Here is an 8,491-nt window from a genome sequence, read left to right as displayed (position 1 = left end):
AGATCTAAAAAATGAAAGAAAACTCTTCATCAAGAATGGGCTATTTAAAATATAGCTTAAGAATAAAATCAAAATTAAAACCAATAAAATCTTTTATTTTACTAATAAATATTTATTTACTAATAAATACAATCTTTTATTTTATACTAATCTTTTATAAGATCTTATATCCAAAATCAAAATATGAAATTAGAAAAATTTTATGTATTTAAAATATCTTCTTTATCTAATGGCTTATTTGAAGTTTAATGAGCATGTAAAATATTCTTGGCATGATGATTTAATGCATATATATAATGTACAAATTACTGCCTACAATGTGCCACACAGTCGGCTCATATGACTGTAAAAGCTGGACAATGGTAAATGACAAACAATTGATGCATTCCAACTATGGTGTTGCTGAAGTACATTGAATAGCTCGTGGACTGTGAGAAGAATGACCAAGTTGAACTTTGTAGAGATACAATCAGAATGCTCTTTAGATAGCAAAACTTTTCTTAACTAACATCGAATGCATCATCAGGAAAAATCAGTTTCTAGAAAAGGACACAAATCTGGTAAAGTACATGGTCAATAAAATGAAGGACATCCTCAATAAGATGGCTACAACAATGAACTCAAATATACCAAGTATCATGATCATAGTACAAGACTGGTTAATCTTTTTTTCTTCTTCGTTCTCTCTGTTGTGCATAAGATTACCATGAACCTGAGTTGACCCAAAGCAACTACCAACAACAATATGCTAGACATAATCCTCCTACTGGGAAATAATGACATGGCCACTGTCTTCCCAGAATTCAACTTCTAAGTTGAATGTATCCATAGAATTTGCTCATAGTTGAATGAAAAATTACTGAATTGGGGATATGTAATTGCTTTATCTTTTTAATTCTGAGGGCACCTAAAAGTTTATTTCATATTTGCCACTCAATTTAATAAAGATACAGAGAGTTTAAGTGACAACTAAACCACATTCTCGTATAAATGCCCATGTTTTCCCACATTGTCTTACTTTTCATCTATTTACTTATCTGTACTTATCTATACTTAATGGTACAGTCAGGCATTTCCACATTACCCTAGTCTCCATCCCATTTTCTTATCTTTCTCAATGCATTGTGAATAATGGCATAGTGTGACCACAGCATTGATAGGGAGAAACCAATTTGTTGCTCTCCGTGGTGCTGGAAAAATCACTGCAGGATGAACTTGGTTGTTTCCACTAACACTTTGGCTCTGATGCATACTTCCTATTTAGGATTTCAGAACAAAGAGAAGAAAGGCCTAGCATGGAGGAGAAGAAAAGGTTTACAGGACAGGCTTAGATATTTGTTACCTACGGTCACTGAATTGATTCTGATTCACAGTGAACCAAAACGGCAGAGTAGGACAGTCCCATAAAGTTCTCAAGGCTGAAATCATTACCAGAGCAGACTGCCACATCTGTCTTCCTGGAGTTGATGGTTCAAATCCCTGACCCTTCTATTAACAGCTGAGTACTTTAACCACTGCTCCATCAGAGCTGAGTACCTATTACTGGATAGGTAGATTGATTCATTCTACAAAAGCTTACTATATAATAGGCACTGTGCTTGGAGGGAATCTAAAACAGCAACCCTCATAAAAACAAACCTGTTTTCTCCACTTCTGTACCCTGTATACAAACTGAGAAAACAGACATTTATCACACAATATGAAACAATGTAAACTTTCAAATATATTAACTTCAAAGAAGGATGCAGGGCATTATGAGTCAAGACATACACTAGAGAAAATTTTATTGTACCAATGTGGCACTTGCTTAATAATGATTTATAGCTTTGCAGATGCCATTGCCTGAATTTGTAGTCTTGTCTGGTCCTGTTGTGTCCAGCCATGGTCAACCCTACTTTGTTTTTTGACACAGCCGTCGACGGCCAGCCCCTCAGCCGCGTCTCTTTCGAGCTGTTTGCAGACAAAGGTCCAAAGACAGCAGGAAACTCCCGCGCTCTGAGCACCGGGGAGAAAGGTTTAGGTTAGAAAGCTTCCTGCTTTCACAGAATCATTCCAGGGTTTATGTGCCAGGGTGGTGATTTCACACGCCATAATGGCACTGGTTGGCAAGCCCATCTGTGGAGAGAAGTTTGAAGATGAGAACTTCATCCTGAAGCACACAGGCCCTGGCATCCTGTCTATGGCAACTGCTGGACCCTATACGAATGGTTCCGTTTTTTATCCGCCCCGCTAGGACTGAATGGTTGGATGGCAAGCACCTGGTCTTCGGTCAGGTGAAAAAAGGCATGAGCACTGTGGAAGTCATGGAGCATTTTGGTTCCAGGAATGGCAAGACCAGCAAGAAGATCACCATTGCTGACTGGACAACTCTAATTAAATTTGATCTGGATTTTCATGTTTTATCTTAAGCACCAGACCATTCCTTGTGTAGCTTGGGAAATCACCCTTCTATTCCCAATGTGCTTGCAGTATCGTTTATTCTTGTGCTCTCACTCTAGTTCTTCGGGTTTCCTACTTTCCTTATTCCCCCTAAGTCCAAGTGGAAAGCAGAGTTAAGTTTATGATTATGAAATAAAAGATAAACCATACAAATTGATTTTTAAATTTTTACATTATTAAATTAAGAGGCAAAATATGTTGAAGAACATCATTTATTAAATTGTATGAGTCCAAATGAAAATATTATAATGAGAGCTCAATTTTTACGGATAGATTTTATACTTGAAATGGTTATATCTCCTGATGATGCTCTAAATTATAATAGTTGATCATCATGCTGAGAAAACTTGTTTGCCCAATTAGGTGAGAGAGATTTTAAACATTTAATTTTATGATCAAATATTTATATTACTTAAAATTATACTTAAAATACATCGGTTCTACTTTTCTTTCATTATATTTATTATTTAAATTACTTGGGGGTCATAAATGAATTTTAAATCAAATCAACCTTATCAGAAAATCCAAAATTATAATAACATTTAATTTGAAAATTTCCCACAAAGTATTAGAATAACCAATCAACAGCTTATGTAGTTAGATGTAAAATAAAAATCAATAGTTCTCACATATAGAACCGAATTGTCTGATATTTAGGTTGCCCAAATGTGGGTCATTGCTGGACACTCTGCCTACAAAGAGTTTCTGATTAATCTCCGTATTCCTCCATGACCATGAACTGAAGCTCAAATTGCATGTCATAATTTTGGGGTTTTTTTGAGGAAAAATCATTTAGAATTTCATGAGTTCTTGTCCATTGACCTACAGCTGAATGCTGAACTAGACGTCCTGAGGCATATGTCTCCTTACCAATGTAATTTTCAAAAATAGTGGGACACAAACTCAGATCCTTCTCTGTTAAGTCATCTTCCAAGAATCCCTATTCAGGTTACATATGACCAGAGATTATGTAACTATGATGTCTGGCAACTTGAGGTCCCTCTACTTGGTCATTGCTAAAGAATTAGATGATTAGTACATTGTGGCACATCTGTATATCATTTGGTGGACTAGTCATCTTATCTTGCTTATTTTTCATGAAAATTTATAACCATTCTATACAAGTACATATTTATTTAATTAGAACGTAGGTTTCTAATCTTGTTAGGCCGATCACCCTCATTTCAGAAACAAACAAAAGCAAACAAAAACAACAAAACTTTTGTTCCCCTCTTTGGCAATTAACAATTTTTGTGCTACCATCCATAATCCAGGATAAAGTGTAAATACTTGCCTTTGTAGGTCCCTCCCTCCCATCATTCCAGTCCCAGGGAGTGGTATTATTCTCTTTGGGAAATAGTGGTTTATAACATACCTCACTAGAATATAATATTTCATCAAATATGGTATTTCCCCCCCTCACTGTTGTGTTCTCAGAGCCTTGGAAATAATTGTCATGCTGTAGACACTCAACAAATATTCTTTGGGTGAATTTTCTATTCTTTGAGGACCGACTTAATTTTCCTCTTTATCTTCAGCATCTACCTGAGTGTGTAGGTCATTGTAGACCCTAAGGAGATAAGAACAGTTTTATACAGTTTTTTTGTAGGGCATGCTAAAATTTTAGACTGTTTCTTAAGAACAAGGAGAGGAAAGTTGTACTAAAACACAACAAGAAAGAAAAGCTTGTAGTTAGTTCAAGGATTATTGACCTTTAGGAATGTTTTCCAGTAGTCTGTTGGGGCACCATGCCCTAGCCCCAAAGTCCACCTTCAGCATTCCCTGGGGACCTTGCTGCTCCATTCCCTTGCTGTTCTGCTGCACTCACCCAGTGCAATGTAGCAACGATGAAAAATACAACTTTCCTCTAGTTCCTAAATGCTTCCTCCCTCCCCCCTTCCCCCACTATCATGATCTTAATTCTACCTTGCAAGTCTGGCTAGACCAGAGGATGTACACTGGAACAGATAGGAACTGCAAACACAGGGAATCCAGGGCAGATGAGCCCTGCAGGACCAGTGGTGTGAGTGGCGATTCTGGGAGGGTAGAGGGAGAATGGGTTGGAAAGAGGGAACCGATTACAAGGAACTATATGTGACCTCCTCCCTGGGGGACGGACAACAGAAAAGTGGGTGAAGGGAGACATCAGACAGGGCAGGATATGACAAAATAAACAACTTATAAATTATCAAGGGCTCATGAGGGAGTGGGGAGCAGGGAAGGAGGGGGAAAAAATGAGGACCTGATGCCAGGGGCTTAAGTGGAGAACAAATGTTTTGAGAATGATGAGGGCAATGAATGTATAAATGTGCTTTACACAATTGATGTATGTATGGATTGTGATAAGAGTCGTATGAGCCCCTAATAAAATGATTAAAAAAAAAAGAACAAGGAGAAGTTGCTGAAGTGGTACAATGAGAAAGAAATGTTACTATATTTTCATTTTAGACAAACACATTCTTTTTGTTTCTGTTAATAATGGTACCTCCAGTCTCCAAGTCATCTAATCTTAAAAATCCGAAAGAGAATGTAGCATTATTTTTTCTGCTACTAAATTGCTAACAATTTGTCCTGACCTGACAATTTAATTTCAGAAGATATATATGTACCAACCTTAAATTTCCACCTGAATTCAAGCCTTGGCAACTACAGAGTAGGCAACTGTAGCAGTTAAATGCTTATCCTTGTTTTCAGTATATTCTCCCTTAAAGCCACTCTGTGTTTTACAGCCAGTTGAATGATATTCATCATATATATATACATATATTTATATATATAATTGTGGTATCTGTTCACTGATTAAAGTAAAATTGTTAGCTCTCTCTTAAACAAACAAAATTATAACATAACTTTAAAAAAATTCTCAACACTCATTCCCATAAATATCTCACATATGTCTTCTTATGAGGTGGGTAAAGATTGCTGTACACCTAGAGATGTTTACAGAGGCCAAAGTTCTGAAAATTCTTAGCCATAATCTAACCCCTTAAGGCTCACGATCATAGTCTCATGGGACACCTAGGTCAATTGGCATAACATAAATCTTCACAGGCAATGTTCTATGTCCAACTTTGGTGATTTGAAAGTGGGGTCCTTAAAGCTCATGAACAGCCATCTCAGTTGCAACTATTGTTTCTACATGTCTGGAGGATAGAAGATTGTTGGAAATAGAAGATGCATGGGCATAAGTCATCCAAGGAGCAATGGACCACATGGACATTGTAGGACCCTGAGAAAAGAAGAATTAGATGATGCCTGGATACTGCTACCAAATGCTATGAATGGGATCACATCAGAATGTCCTGGACGGGATGGGAGAAGAATGTGGATAACACTTAAAATCATTTAAAAAGACCAGACTTACAGGCCAGATAGAGACTAGTGGTTCCCCTGAAACTAAGGTCTCTACTCACCCTTCAGTAATAAATGAACTCATCCTCATGGTTCCATTTTCCATCAAGTAATAGTTTATAAGGGAACAACTATATTAGTGAGGTACACAAATGACTTAGAATAATCAACCATTTGAGATCAAAAGAGTAGCATTTACCCAAGGACAAAATCCAGAAGTATTCGGGAAGAAGAAGAAATGTACACAGGAAACACAAAGAGGAAGTGGGGAAAATGATGTTTTATTATGGCAATTGCGATCAATGAGATGGAACAAAATGTGTATGAGTTATTGAATGAAAAATGGATCTAATCTACTCTGTAAACCTTCACCAAATTCACAATAATGAGTAAAAAATAAAAAAATAAACAACTTCCATGTAAAAGAAATGCAATTAAATGACTACAAAAAATTCCCACATATTCTTTCCTCATATTTACCAGTTGTTAATAGTTCATTACATTGGCTACATCATTCTCTTTCTGTGAGTATGCACATAGACATCTACATAGATAATATTTTATTTTTAGGTGAAAATTTACACCATGAATTTTATTCACATTTAACATGTTTTATGCAAATTGTTCTACCTCTGTTATGATTTTCACAATGTGTCAATATTCTTATTATTTCTATTCTGTTTCCACTGGTCCAGATTCTCTTTCCCTCTTTGCCTTCCCACCTTTGCTTCTGGGTAAATGGCAGTTTGCTCTCATGTAGTTAAATGCTTAAGAGCTACATTAATCATCGATGATATTGCTTATTTTATAATCCAATATATTGTTTGACTGAAATGTGGCCTCTGGGATTGGCTTCAATTCTGGATTAAAAGAGTATTTTAGAGCAATAATCTCAGTGGCTCCTCTTGGCACAATCAGTCTAATTAACCTGGCCTCCCTCTATGTATTTTTGAACAGTTTGCAAATAACTTATGGAATTCATACTCTTTTTAATCAAAGATATTTTTGTATGCATTTATTAAAAGCAATTGCTTTTCAAACATAATACTAAAAATGATTAAAATATGGTCATTTAAAGTTAATATAAAACTTATATAATTTAACATTAACAATAGTCTAAATTCAGATATTAGAGGTTTCATTCACATTTTCACTATTATTTCAATAATGTCTTTGATAGCTATTTTCCCTCTCAGTCAAGTTTCCAATTATGGATTATATATTGCATTTAGTAGTCATGTACTAGGTGTCGATTTATGGCCTCCCCCCCCACATATGTGTTGTAAATCTTAATCCCTATAACAGTGGTTAAATTGTCATTGGGAAATGGGTTTTCTTTGTTATGTTAATCCGGCTCTATCATGCTGAGTTTTAAGCCATTCACGTTTGAGATGTAAAAAGTATGTTTGAGATATAAAAAGTATGTTTGAGATATAAAAAGTATGTTTGAGATATAAAAAGTAGAGCTTAGTACAAGCAAATATAGGAGAAAGTAGACTTCATGCTACATCAAATCAGTAGGGAGTCATGTATAAGACTCTCTGTGATCCATCAGAGAAAGAAAGCCTTTGCCTATAGTTAACACTCCGAATTCGGACATCTGGCCTCCTCAACGGAAAGATAATGCAATTCTGTTGGTCAGTGTCATCCTCATAGGTTATTACTGTTAGAACGGAAGTCTCTTTAATCTCTTTTTGTCTGGAACAATTCCTCATCTTTGACTTTCAAGACAAGCCATTCTGAAATGATAGACACAGGATATTTTGTGGAAAGTCCCCTGAATTTGTATTTTTCTGAGTTTCTTCAAGAGTACATTACATTATGGCTTTTAGCTAAAATACTGAGACCAGTCACCAACCTGCTTAGCCTTTGTTAAGTAAATTCCACAGCTTCTTTGTCAAAGGAGGGTATTCTTAGGATATGAGAGTTTGTCAGAGTTGTTGGAATAAACCTCATATACTGCCCATAATCAACCTATACTTTCCTTCCTGATGATCTACCTCTTTTGAGTCCTTTTCCTCCAGGGAAAGTATCTCATCACAGCAAATGGACATCATTTATGACCAGATCTGGACCACTGAGCATGTGCAGGAAGGCAATTATAATCTTCAGGCCACCTCAGAACTAAGGTTAAGGAACTAAAAGACGCTGGAAAGACATCACCAATCCAACTCAGAAGACTTTTGAAAGTGAGGGGTCCAGTAAGGCATATCCTGTCAAGACACATCATGCTACCCTAATGCATTTTTATGACCATTCTGTGAAATCTGTTACATATTCATAAACCTCTCAATTAATGTCTTGGTGTACAAGTATAGACCTGTAACCTGAGTCAGAAATTTTGAAGACAAAAGTAAAATAAAATAAAATAAAATAAAAAAGAAAACTGTAATCCTCTTTTCAGTAGCTTACCTTAGCAATTAGCCCAAGCTCGATCCTTGCTTGATTAACTAAAGTTTTTTTCTTTTACTTTTATATAGTCTCTTTGTATCTCAATTGTTCTGAGTGAGACCTAAGTTGGTAACAGTATCAAACAGAAAATATCATGTTCTTTTCAGTGCAGGACATAAGATGACACATGATGCCACCTGGTTCTATTAGTCTTGATGACTTGGCTAAGCTACCAAATTATCTATCAGAATTGTCCACTATATCATACTTTTTATTCTGTTGTACCTCGGAAGAATGGATGGTAATATAT

The 8,491-nt window shown here is 36.0% G+C and overlaps 1 pseudogene; it reads left to right on the top strand.

The window, feature by feature from the left end:
- The first annotated feature begins 1,869 nt into the window (after positions 1-1,869).
- LOC101660457 lies at positions 1,870-2,408 on the top strand (annotated as a pseudogene).
- The last annotated feature ends 6,083 nt before the right edge of the window (positions 2,409-8,491 follow it).

The sequence above is a fragment of the Echinops telfairi genome, unplaced genomic scaffold (genome assembly GCF_000313985.2).
Source record: "Echinops telfairi isolate 266 unplaced genomic scaffold, ASM31398v2 ScPeMD7_4;HRSCAF=17, whole genome shotgun sequence".
NCBI classification, from domain to species: domain Eukaryota; kingdom Metazoa; phylum Chordata; class Mammalia; order Afrosoricida; family Tenrecidae; genus Echinops; species Echinops telfairi.
This window is presented reverse-complemented; position numbering and strand designations above follow the sequence as displayed.